Source organism: Kryptolebias marmoratus, linkage group LG13 (genome assembly GCF_001649575.2).
Source record: "Kryptolebias marmoratus isolate JLee-2015 linkage group LG13, ASM164957v2, whole genome shotgun sequence".
Classification (NCBI taxonomy): Eukaryota; Metazoa; Chordata; class Actinopteri; order Cyprinodontiformes; family Rivulidae; genus Kryptolebias; species Kryptolebias marmoratus.
Genome location: NC_051442.1, coordinates 27,204,187 through 27,214,615, shown reverse-complemented (window position 1 = coordinate 27,214,615; position 10,429 = coordinate 27,204,187). Strand labels below are relative to the sequence as shown.

Sequence of the window (10,429 nt, the reverse complement as noted above, 5' to 3'; positions counted from 1 at the left end):
GTGGTTATTGTTTTGGTTGAACTGTGTTGTTGACTTGTTATTCTATATTATTTTTTTCTACATAATAATAAGAATTTTTGCTCATTTCTGCCTCCAGTCAATTCATTTTGCATTTACATTAGTTTCTATTGTAATCCTGCCGAACCTAGCAACTGGTCTATAACTTTTGAGTTATTTTAAATTATTTACTGAGTCAGAGGTTACAACTACCACAACAAACTTTATTTCAGTAACTGTAAAACTGACTGAGGTGATTAGCTGTGGCCATCTTAAATCGGACTGACTCCAGAAGTTAATCAGTTGTAGATGTGCAACCACTGTTTTCTCTCTGAAAACCTTATTGAAATCTGTTCAGGGCCTTATGAGATATTTTGCTAACAGTCCTACAAGGTTGACTCCAACAGTTGATGCTAAGGTTTTAAACAAAGGTCTCATGCAATAGGCATCACCTAAATGTATGTTGTGACTGACTCTCAGCTACAACCACACCAAATGTTAGCACATTTTCTGTAAAATGGAATTATAGCCATTTTAGCATTCTGTACGGTAGTTTAGTTGTGGTGGCCATCTTCAACTGGATTGGCTCCAAATGTGAATAAGTTGTAAACGTACATCCAGCGATCATTTCCTAAAAATTACCTGTCCATCCTTCCAGTGTTTCATGAGATATTTTGCTAACAGACAGACAGGGTTGACTCCAAATAGATAATACGATTTTAAACAAAGTTCTTGTGCACTCTGCTAGCGCTCAGAGCATGTGGTGTGGATCAGTCTCAGCTACTACCACGCCGAATTTTAGGTCAATTCGTGTAAAATCGACTGGGTTGTAGCCATTTTTTGAGTTTTTAATAAGGTCGCCCTATAAATAAGGTCACCCTGGAAAAATTATAGGGGCAGATTTCATGGCTCTCAGAGTTCAGCCCAGTATGACAACATACGGGCTCAGTCTGAAACCCTTCCTTCCTGCTCCTGGCTGGTGGCGGTGGGAGTGTGTGGGCAGCAGCAGAGCGGAGGTTTGCTCCTTTAAGGGTGGTGTCAGGAGGGGGTGGTGGAGGAGGAGGTGGAGTGAGCCAGTCTCCACTCACTTCTTCACACCGAGAATAAACACAGACTGTGAACGCACCCCAGCTCGAGCACAGTCTCAGTTTAATTTTGTTTATTTAAAAACAAACAAAAAAAGAAAGAAAAAAAAACGAGGCCACTTTGGACTTTCCCCCTCAAGCTCGCCTCGCCATTTCTGCCTCCTGCCCAAGTGTCGCGGCCGCATTCACTGGATTTGCCTCCTCCTGTCGAATAATACCGCTGCGCCTCTCCGGCTGCCCGTGGTGGACGACGCAGGTAGGGTTTTCTGGGATGTACATGAACACACTTGACTGCCACATCGGGGTAATTAATACGACCACCGCTGGTTGTCGAAAAAAAGGAGCAAACAAACAGAAAAAACCATAGGTTTTTGTCGAGCTTTCCGCCCGCTGATGAGGTGTTTTGTCGCGTATGGGGACGGCTGTTTATGTGTCGCTGAAACAGGCACGAGCTCGGATGGACAGCAGCGTTAACGACGCTGATGAAAGGAGAAACGGCGGATAAACCGGGTGGTAACGGTCACCGCTACCTGTCCTCCCCGGGTACCTGCGATCAGTAAGATAACCATATTAAAAGACATTTGTAATGGTAGTAGCGTTGAACGGCTCAAAATGCACGCGGTGTTTTAGCTCACCGTCGGCGTGTATGAAGCTAGCAGCGGGGCTATGTATGCTAATGTCGCCCTTTCCATTAAAATGATACTGAGGGCTTATCATGTCACCGGAAGCGTCATATAACATGAGACCAGTTAATGTGTATCACCACATACCAGCTGACTGCGCAGCCTCTTGTAGTTTTAGCACCACCAATTGGGAAGACAGTTGCACTTGTCTTTAAATAAATTACATTTTGTCCAGTCCTGTCCCTTTAAAATGTTTTATTGATCAGCGAGGCTTTATTTAGGAGGCAGATGAGCTCTGTCGTAGATGAGCACACACACGGGGAGGTCTGCACTTGTTTGTTGTCGCCCGCCCTCGAAGGAGAAAGGGTGATTATATTGGTGTGTGTGTGTGTTTGTGTATGCATGTTTGATAAAATATGTCATGAAACACTGGACGAATATGAATGAAACTCGCAGAAAGTAATCATTGGGTGCACGGCTACAGCTGATTTAACTTTTGGAGGCAACCCAATTCAAGATGGCTGCCACAGCCATCTGACCTTAAAAACACAAAAATGGCTGTAACTCAGTCAATTTTACAGTTACTGAGATAAAATGTAGTATGTAGTATATGGTAGTAGCTGACAGTTATTCCCAACACATCTTGCTAGGCCTTTAATTTGTGCACTAAGTTGTATTTATTTGACCCCTATAAATGAATCTTAAACATGTCTAAGATACAGAGAGGCAGAAGCTAATAAAACACTGACCCTGTGCACCAAACACTGTGCCAGAGGTTGGGGAAGAATGTTGGAAAAAAATATATATAGTTGTTCCAACAAAGCTACGACTCAGTCAAGGTAAAAATCCTTTCTCTGGTGTAGTGCTGGGTGATATAGAAAAAATCCTATATATGGATAATTTTATATCACGATAACGATATATATCACGATATACCCCAATTACGTACGTTGTCAGTTATTCTCTGAAAAATATGAAAAAATAATCTAATTTCTTACCTTTTTCAAGCTTTATTTCTAAGTGACATTTAACTGAACTTTCACAAATGAGATTTGCTGCATTTTAGTGCAGCAATATATATGTACCTGTTAGACGTAACAGTATCAAATGACAACAGACTCTATTATCTTCGGCCGGCTATAGTTTTCCTTTTCGCAACTTTCCCCGGCTCTTTTACAACTTGTTTGACCTTGCACTTTTTGGATTGTTAAATATTCTTTTTCATGGTTCTTCTTTAAGTGATAGAAGAGGTTTGTTGTGTTGGCGTCAGATGAGAAAACAGTCTAATAGCAGAGTTAGCATTAGCAGAGTTAGCATATCACCTTTTTCTGCTCCGTGTCGGACTTCTTGAACCAAATCACAGACGTCCCCCCTCGTTATGGTAAAAGTCTTTCTTCTTGGGCTGCCTGCTAGCTGTCTCTACTTAATGCGACCCCGAGTTTGATACTTCATGCGTCTCCATCTTTCAGCACTTATGACTTAAATGCAGACACAATATACGGTGGGTCACAGAATATATTGTGCCGCTGGGCCGCACAGAAAGCCGCTGCCGTAAAGCATGTCGCAAACCCACACATAAAGCAGCGCCATGTCGCAAAACGGAGGTTCTTCGCAAAATAGTTATTTTTTCTTATTATTTATCACTTATATAAACTGAATGTATGCAAAGTGACAACACTAATACATTCATCGTAGCCTACGTTATGAAATATTTACATGAATCATTGATACAATTATGATAGAAACGATAGAGACGATAGAAGAAAATATATCACGATAGACATTTTTCTATCGCCCCCACGATGTGTATCGTTATATCGCCCAGCACTACTCTGGTGTATCACAAACAGTCCTGATGTGGATTCATGACCTAGCTATAGTAGTCATTTTGTTTTACCTTGCTACCTCAACTCTTCCTGATAATAGCCTCATGTTTTGAAACTAACGAAACATCCAAGTCGTAGCATTCCTATATCGTAGTTCATCAGAGTTATAGCCATTTTGATCAAACCATAAAAATAACGTTTGATCTGTATGTGATGTGAATGTTACCACATCACATTTTAGCTCAGTATCTGTGAAAATGGGTTGACAGTTGTAGATGTACGCCTGAAGATGACTCATTGAGTTCGTGAGAGTTTCATGATTTCCATTCAGTGGCTCATGAGCTATTTTGCTTACAGACAGAGTTAAGTCCGACACTTAGTGCCAAACTTTTAAGCAACGATGTCATATGATGTATAGAGCTCTGTCTTGGGGATCATGCTTAGCTACTACTACGTCAACTTTTAGCTCAGTGTCTATAAAATTCACGGAGTTAGAGCCATTTTTGTGTTTCCTAAGGTCAGTTGGCTGTGGCAGCCATCTTGAATTGGGTTGTTCCCAAATTGTTATCAGTTGCAGATATGCACCCAGTGATTACTTTTCGAGAGTTTCATTTAAATGGCCCGGTGGTTCGTGAGAAATTTTGTTAATTGTACGGACAAACACACAGACAAGCAAAAACATTATCACTCTACCTCTGCCTTCGACAGCAGGTGATAAATATGCAATGGAGCAGACAGTGTGTGTCTGATCCTTTCACACTGCTGCATCTTCCGGTCAGATGTAGAGTATGTTGATGGATTTAAAATATGAAAGGCTTGAAGTTGATCTGGAGGCTTCTGAAACAGCCTCTGTGTAGGTGTTGCCTTTTATTCCGACATCCTGTTGCTCTGTTGGACTTTGAGCCTGGTTGTGGAGGCAAAAGGTTGGGGGCTGAAGTTGTCCTGCGAGTTACAAGAACGAGGGCAGAGTACGTCTTCAGTTAAGCTTTTAAAAGGGCAAATGACAAAGTCTGCTGACCTGTCTGGGTGTTGTAACATGACATTTAAGCAAAACACTTGGTTGATGTGCTGCCTCACGCAGAACCACTGGAACTGAAAATAACTGTCTTAGATAATGAGAAAAAAAAAACCTTTAAGTTCTGTCTGTGTCTGGAGGTCTGTCTTTTTTGTTGATAATTTAAACTGCTTAATTATTTGACCTGAAATCACACGAGGTGTTCAAGGTAGTTCAGCCTGTCCTCTGCTGCCACAGATTACTAAAGCCTTTACACAGACACAACACAGATTTAAAGTCCCACTTGAAAAGTTTGGTTTATACCAGTGTGAACACTGAGTCAGCATTCACACACTGTTGTTTTCCTGTTTTGGTTTCTTTTGTACCTTTTTACAGTCATATTACTTCCATATACAGGGTTTCCCCCATAAAAGTGGATAAGCGGCCGGCTTAAAGTTGACAGGAAAGTTGAAAATATGGCTATTTATTATGTAATATTGTAAGATGTTTGTGTCAAATATTTACACAACTACAATTTTACAAAAAGGCACTTTTGAAATACTTTTTTTTTTTTTTTTTTCAAAAATGCAATTAAAATAAATACTAATTGATTGCACCTAATTTAAATCCTAATTTAAGTCACATTTACAAATAAATTAAATGAACATAAATGAAAAAGTGCGAACAAGGCACCAACACGTCTCACGTCAAGGCCAATAAAAAACAACAGAGAACTCTGAAAAATAGAGAGATGCTCTACTGTACTGTGCTTTTTGTGGCACAGGCTGCATGTTGGATCACTACATGAAACAAAACATATCTAATGCTGAATTTAATAGCATAATTTTGCTGTTAAACAAGGATAAATTAGCACGAGTCGTATTAATATTTTCAGTTAGTGCAAAACATGCTTACCGTCAGGGTTTCTCTCAGCATATTATAAGCCTGGCGCCTTTGGTGACCCTGCCCCCAGGCTAAGCTCCGCTTGTTTAGTATAAATACGTCATTTTTTAAACACGTTTTTTTTCCACCCGCTCCCCCAAAACCGCTACCTTTATCTATCTCACCGTGCAAGGGTGCGTGCACCAACAGTGACGCAATCACTCTGTCCCCGCCCCTGTGCGAAGGTCCGGCGCTGTGTCGCGCCATGCACCTTTTATAACTTTGTGTGGACCGAGCGCGCCACTCTCCATTCAACCATCTGTTCTCTTTTTTACCGTATTTCCACTGGTTACGTAGCGTACTGCCCTCCGTCTTTTTGGAGAATACTGCACCGATGTAAGCGCCAAGTATAAACGCCCCCACCATGCACTCAGGTCCGCGCGTTGTTCGCGGAGCCCTGCGTGACTCTAATGAGCCCTGAGGCCGAGCCACCTTCATCTACCGCTGGAGTTAGCATGTTGTCAGAGCCACAGTGATAAGATAAGATATTCCTTTATTAATCCCGCAGCGGGGAAATTTGCATTGTTACAGCAGCACAGAGGACAGAACAGAACCAATATACAAAAAATACAAGTGAATATAAAAAATACTGAAACAGTACAGTAAAAAAATAAGTAAATTCCGATTGTATATGTTAGGGTAAGCAGATAAATGATGTTACACATAGACTAAAGTAAATAAATAATTGCACATAGTATCTGATAGGCAAGTTATGTTATACGTGGTGAATTTTGATGTTGCTCACAGTTGAACACCATACCAGTGATAAGTAAGTAAAGCAAACGGGTTTATTGCCTATAGTAGAGAGTAGTGAACTACTGAGAGCAGCAGGTGTTGTACAGTCTGACGGCGGCCGGAAGGAAAGACCTGCGGTATCTTTCCTTCACACACTTAGGGTGCCACAGCCGGGCACTAAAGGAGGTGCTCAGTTCTGTCAGAGAGTGGTGCATGAGGTGGGACAGGTACTCCAGCATACGCTGAAGCTTCATCCTCATTCTCCTGTCTGCCACCACCTCCACTGGGTCAACAGTGGAGGTCAATAAACATCGAACGAGCAGGTTTAACCAAAAAGGGGTAGTTGAGCCGAAAGTCAGCAGATGGCTTTACAAGACTGAATATGGTAAGCATGTTTTGTGCTTAGTGAAAATATTATCTTTGTTTAACAGTAAAATGATGCTATTATATTCAGCATTAGATATGCACAGTACAGTACAGAATCTCTCTGTTTTTCAGTTCTCTGTTGTTATTCATTGGCCTTGACGTGAGATGCGTGTTGGTGCCTTGTTTGCACTTTTTCATTTATGTTAATTTAATTTATCTGTAAATGTGACTTAAATTAGAATTTAAATTAGGTGCAATCAATTAGTATTTATTTTAACAGTATTTTTGTTTTAAAAAAAGTGCCTTTTTGTAAAACTGTAGTTGTGTAAATATTTGGCACAAATATCTTAAAATATCAAATGTTAAATAGCCATATTTTCAACTTTCTGTCAACTTTAATCATTTTTTTTACTAAATCGCAGTCGGCCGGCGAACGGCTACCTACCACCGGGCTTAGTGTCTTTTCTGGGGGAAACCCTCCTTACCGTTTTCAGTCTTGTAAAGCCACCCTCTGAAATTCGTCTCAACTAACCATTGTGGACTATAAACACTCCTTTTTATTGCAGCAGTAATCTCCTTCCATGAGTTTTGAACCAAACTTTGTGGTCTCTCATAGAGGGGTCATATAAATGCTGATACAGGTGAACCAGCTTCTCTAGAGCAATGAAATCGTCCATTTTTAAAATAGTGCGGCCCGTGCAAAGTTACCAAAATTGGGAGATGCATGACCGCTACGCGACACGGCGCGGGGCCTTCGCGCAGGGGCGGGGACAGCGCGATTGTGTCACTGTTGGTGATCAACGCGTCAAGTTGATGCGCAAGAAAAAAAAAAAGTTTATAAAAAATGACGTATTTATAATAAACAAGCGGAGCTTAGCCTGGCAGCGGGAGAGGGAAAGCCTGGCGGCCCGCCAGGCTTATAATACACTGGAGGAAACCCTAATATCTACTGTTATTATTTTTACATATCAAAATGTTTCACTCAATTGGGAATAGTATGCTATAGCTTTTAGTATTTATATCTTTTACACTTTTTGAGTTATTTAACTTTATTTACTTTTCCCCATAGAAAAACACTGAGATCTCTTTAATTCCTTGTTATTTAAAATCTACATCAGAATACTGGCACTTTTAATGGACCTTTTTATTTTTTAGCTACTGTTTTGCTAACTTGGCTTTCAGTGACAGTTTTGCTAAGTTTAGCTGTAGCTACAGTTTAGCTAATTCTTAGCTTACAGTGACAGTTTAGTTTGTTTTTGTTTTTAGCTGTTGTTTAGCTCCTTTTAATTCTGTTCTGCTTGTTTTCCCTTCTTACAGCTCAGTTTCATCTCCTGCAACAAATGTCATCAGTCATTCAGCGCTCAGTATTCACACTGCGTTTTCATAGAAAATACGAAATACTCTCTTTATGTATTTAATAAATGGGGTGTGTCTTGTAGCTTTGAGGGTCTTCTGTGTTGGGTAGGCTTGATTTGACTGAGCTATCTGCTTTCGTCAGCAGAGCTGCATTGGGCGATGTGTCGTAAGTAGCCTGCAACAGAACCAGAGAACATTCAAATGGCTCAATGCAAATCATGTCAAGGCTCCTGTACAGTCACAAGACTGGACTCTGTACTTGTCCCTCTTGTCCACTGGCTGGCTTTCATGGCACCAAATCTTATCTGCCATCAAATAAAAACTGCACTACCGTTACTGTATGAAAGTGGCACGTTTTGACTTGTGCACATGGGATTGTAGTCATGCAGGTGTGCTGGTGAAACAAAAGCAGTCATTTTTCAATCTCCCTATAAACTGTGAAGTGGACTCATTTCTTTATTTACAGGATGAGGCTTGTGATAGTCGAGTACCGGCCTCTGTAACTTCTGTAGCTGTGGAAATCTGTCACAACACAAAAAGCAGTCAGACAGAATCAAGAGTGGCATCTTGTTTGTTTATCACTCACTACCAAAGGCAAAAGGGCAATAATGTTTTTGCCCATATCTGTGTGTGTGTGTGTGTAAGTCTGACAATTAGCAAAAATATTGCATGAATCAGTTGAAGAATTTTAATGGAACTCTCTCTAATCATTGACTGTATGTCGACAACTGATTAATGTTTGAAGGTAATCCAATTTAAGATGGCCGCCACAGCCAATTTAGTTTAAGAAACACAAAAGCTGCTGGAACTTAGCCAATTTTACAGATATAAAGCTGAAATCTCCTGTAGTCGAGGTCAAGTGTCATGACCAGCACATACTCCAAGCACTAAATGATCATGCATGATCTGTTTTTAAAGCACTGCCACCAACTGTTGGAATCAACTGTCTGTCTGTTATCAAAATATGTCATGAACCACTGGACAGACTTTAATTAAACTTTCATACAGCAATCATTGAATGTTCATGTACAACTGATTACTTTTTGAAGTCAGCCCAATTTAAGAAGACTGCCAAAACTTGTCGACCTTAGCCAACACCAAAATGGATTTGACTCAGTCAGTTTTACAGATGTTGAGCTAAAATCTAGTTTGGAAGTAGCTGAGAATCATCCTCAGCACATTCTCTGAGCACTAACAGATGTCACAGGATCTCACAACATTGCATGAGATTGCGCATAACATCATTAACAAGGTTTGACTAAAACGACTATAACTCTGTCATTTCTCATCATAAGATGATTTTAGTCTAAAACTCTGGCAAGAAAGGCGGCAGGTGATATGCATTCCTTTCCAAGCATGCTTGGAGTTGAATCGATGGCTGAGATCCTCTGGAAGAGAGAGGACTAATGTTGAATGTAGTGGGATAAGAGTTCTGCATTTACTGCAGAGATCTTGATTTATTACAGACCTGGGAGAAGCCCAGCTCTCCTGTAGTTAGTTACTGAATGCTGTTCAAGGGCACTGACAGGGTGTTGAGCATCAGAAAAGACTTTCTCATCTACTTACTGTTCAGAACTTTGTCAGCCCAACGGGGCTTCAGACAGGAGACCTTCAGGCCATCGGTTCATTTCTCTAATTGTCTGGGCTCAATAATACTCATGTAGAGCATCCATTCAGCCAAATCATTTTACTGTTTACACACTGAACACTCTGCTAATGACAGCAGTCAGAGGCATCGCTTTTATTGGACAGAGGTTTACACCACAGCAGTCATGATGAAAACGTCATATTGGGATTTAAATATTTCTCTCAACTTAACTGGACAAAAGTTAGAGCTGATCAAAAGGCTTGGCATGAGAAGATTTAATTATTTGTTTTTGTCTGTGTGGGCCCGTGTTTGTGTCTGTCTGTTAGCAAAATAACTCATGAGCCATCACAAGATGATTTTTTTCAAAAGCATGAAAGGCAATGGACAATATACATTCCTTCTAGGAATGATAGTTCTTCCAATTATGAAATGGTTTTTACACCTCTTTTTTTTCTGTGCCCCTTCTTTTGTACCTCACATCTCAGTGGATTTGACAGACCCGGACTACACCATCCCTTCCTGACACCTCATCTCACTCTCATCTCTCCATAGAACATTTCATTTATGCACTTCAAAATTCTAGTTTTACAATAATGGCTAAAATATTGTCCATTGGTTATGTTTTCCCTTTGAGACTGGTTTCACATCTCAAAATAAAAAATAAATTAAAGCTGCAAGCAGCGTTGGCGGCCCTCGCAGCTCAGCGCCGCTTCGGCCTATGGCGACCGCGGGAGCTCTTGCAATCGCGGGAGCTCTGGCGACCGCAGTCTATGCTCTCGCGCCTTTCCTGCACCGTCCACTAGGTGGCTTTTACAGCAAATGTCCCAAATTGCCTTCAGTCAGGATCAATACCAGTCCTGTGCCATGGTGTGAGGTTTGACCTTCCTACGTCTAACGGTTGAAGAGTTAGAGCACAT

General features: G+C 40.8%; 1 protein-coding gene across 2 annotated transcripts in view; it reads left to right on the top strand.

The window, feature by feature from the left end:
• Positions 1-1,014: 1,014 nt before the first annotated feature.
• nrip1b (nuclear receptor interacting protein 1b) overlaps positions 1,015-10,429 on the top strand; it is a 69,444-nt gene continuing 60,029 nt past the window's right edge. For both annotated transcript variants that reach the window (XM_037979202.1, XM_037979203.1), the window contains exon 1: positions 1,015-1,338. The gene's annotated coding sequence lies outside the window, so the exon portion shown is untranslated. The remainder of the gene's footprint in view (positions 1,339-10,429) is intronic.